This window comes from Styela clava, chromosome 5 (genome assembly GCF_964204865.1).
Source record: "Styela clava chromosome 5, kaStyClav1.hap1.2, whole genome shotgun sequence".
Taxonomy (NCBI): domain Eukaryota; kingdom Metazoa; phylum Chordata; class Ascidiacea; order Stolidobranchia; family Styelidae; genus Styela; species Styela clava.
Window position 1 is genome coordinate 22,242,113 of NC_135254.1, and position 2,500 is coordinate 22,244,612.

General features: G+C 55.8%; 2 non-coding genes and 1 pseudogene across 2 annotated transcripts in view; all 3 read left to right on the plus strand.

Moving 5' to 3' along the window:
* Nucleotides 1-1,604, plus strand: part of LOC144423615 (small subunit ribosomal RNA) — a 1,810-nt gene extending 206 nt beyond the window's left edge. The window contains exon 1 of the ribosomal RNA XR_013476081.1: nucleotides 1-1,604. This exon is cut by the window's left edge and continues 206 nt beyond it. This is a non-coding gene — a ribosomal RNA (small subunit ribosomal RNA).
* Nucleotides 1,605-1,902: 298 nt separating this feature from the next.
* Nucleotides 1,903-2,056, plus strand: LOC144423966 (5.8S ribosomal RNA). Its single transcript, XR_013476332.1, has one exon. It is a non-coding gene; the product is annotated as a 5.8S ribosomal RNA (ribosomal RNA).
* A 288-nt stretch (nucleotides 2,057-2,344) lies between these two features.
* Nucleotides 2,345-2,500, plus strand: part of LOC144423716 (large subunit ribosomal RNA) — a 3,697-nt pseudogene continuing 3,541 nt past the window's right edge.

Genomic DNA, 2,500 nt, shown 5'->3' on the forward strand with positions numbered 1-2,500 from the left:
AGATCAAAACCGACCGGGTTCGTCCTGTGACGTTTGATGACTCTGGATAACCACGCGGATCGTACGGTCTCTGCACCGACGACGTATCATTCAAGTGTCTGCCCTATCAACTGTCGAAGGTACGCTACGTGCCTACCTTTGTGATAACGGGTAACGGGGAATCAGGGTTCGATTCCGGAGAGGGAGCCTGAGAAACGGCTACCACATCCAAGGAAGGCAGCAGGCGCGCAAATTACCCATTCCCGACACGGGGAGGTAGTGACGAAAAATAACAATACAGGACTCTAACGAGGCCCTGTAATTGGAATGAGTACATCCTAAAACTCTTAACGAGTATCCATTGGAGGGCAAGTCTGGTGCCAGCAGCCGCGGTAATTCCAGCTCCAACAGTGTATGCTAAAGTTGTTGCGGTTGAAAAGCTCGTAGTTGGATTTTGGGCGAGCGCCGCCGGTCCGTCGCAAGGCGTGTCACTGGTTGCGTTCGCCTCACCTTCGGTTCTCCGTCGGTGCTCTTGACTGAGTGTCGGCGGTGGCCGATAAGTTTACTTTGAAAAAATTAGAGTGTTCAAAGCAGGCTGTTCGCCTGCATAGTGTTGCATGGAATAATGGAATAGGACCTCGGTTCTATTTTGTTGGTTTTCGGAGCACGAGGTAATGATTAAGAGGGACAGACGGGGGCGTCCGTACTCTGCCGTTAGAGGTGAAATTCTTGGATCGGCGGAAGACGAACTACTGCGAAAGCATTCGCCAAGAATGTTTTCTTTAATCAAGAGCGAAAGTCAGAGGTTCGAAGACGATCAGATACCGTCCTAGTTCTGACTATAAACGATGCCAACTAGCGATCGGGAGGCGTTACCATGACGACCTTTCCGGCAGCTTCCGGGAAACCAAAGTCTTTGGGTTCCGGGGGAAGTATGGTTGCAAAGCTGAAACTTAAAGGAATTGACGGAAGGGCACCACCAGGAGTGGAGCCTGCGGCTTAATTTGACTCAACACGGGGAAACTCACCCGGCCCGGACACAGGTAGGATTGACAGATTGAGAGCTCTTTCTTGATTCTGTGGGTGGTGGTGCATGGCCGTTCTTAGTTGGTGGAGCGATTTGTCTGGTTAATTCCGATAACGAACGAGACTCTGGCATGCTAAATAGTTACGCGACCTTCTCGGTCGGCGTCTAACTTCTTAGAGGGACTAGTGGCGTTTAGCCACACGAGATTGAGCAATAACAGGTCTGTGATGCCCTTAGATGTCCGGGGCCGCACGCGCGCTACACTGAGTGAAGCAGCGAGTGTCTAACCTAGGCCGAAAGGTCCGGGTAACCCGTTGAACCTCATTCGTGATTGGGATAGGGACTTGCAATTGTTTCCCTTGAACGAGGAATTCCCAGTAAGCGCAAGTCATCAACTTGCGTTGATTACGTCCCTGCCCTTTGTACACACCGCCCGTCGCTACTACCGATTGAATGGTTTAGTGAGATCCTTGGATCGGCCCCGTCGCGGCTGGCAACGGCCGCGTCGGCGTGTCGAGAAGACGATCAAACTTGATCATTTAGAGGAAGTAAAAGTCGTAACAAGGTTTCCGTAGGTGAACCTGCGGAAGGATCATTACCGAAAGTGGTGGTAGGCCCCGGCCGACCGCGCACTTAATTGTCTTTGGGTGCCGCCGAGAGGGCGGCCGTCAATCGGGGTTCCGCCCCGTGCGACACGCGTAACACGTTGGCATAGCAAGGCAGCCGAGTGCGATGGTGGCTTCTGGGCACCGCGCTCGATGTGCCGCCGGCCCAGCCCGGCGGTCGCTCGGCGCCGTTTGTTGGTGTTTTTGTGCAGTTGTTGTCGGTGGTGGTTTTGTGGTCGATCCCACAGTGTGACGTCCGCGCGCTTCGGCGCCGGGCGAAACGTCGAGGACGACTCTTAACGGTGGATCACTCGGCTCGCGAGTCGATGAAGGACGCAGCCAAGTGCGAGAAGTAATGTGAATTGCAGAACACATTGAACGTCGACCTTCTGAACGCGAATTGCGGTCTCGGGTCAATCCCGGGACCGCGTCTGCCTCAGGGTCGCGTTCGTCCTCACCCGAGGGCCGTCGCCTGGCCTCTGCGAAGACGGCCGGGCGTCGCCCCAAGTTGAAGCGGTCGCCGAGCTTTCTCGGCGCGACCGCGTGTCCCGTACACCGCCGGCCCCTCGACGTGTTCAACTACGTTCGAGGGGCGGGTCCAGGTCGGTCGGTCCGGTCACGAGATCAAGACCGACCGTGGGCCAAGGCGGCGGCGGTACGCGCTCGGTCGGCGCCGGCGGCGACGACTTGCGATGCCAGCGGGCCGTGTAAGAAGCGGCCCGCTTGACACATACGACCTGAGTTCAGGCGAGAGCACCCGCTGAATTTAAGCATATTATTAAGCGGAGGAAAAGAAACCAACAGGGATTCCCTGAGTAACGGCGAGTGAACCGGGAAGAGTCCAGCGTCGAATCTGCGCGCTTTTCGAGCGCGCCGAGTTGTGACGTAC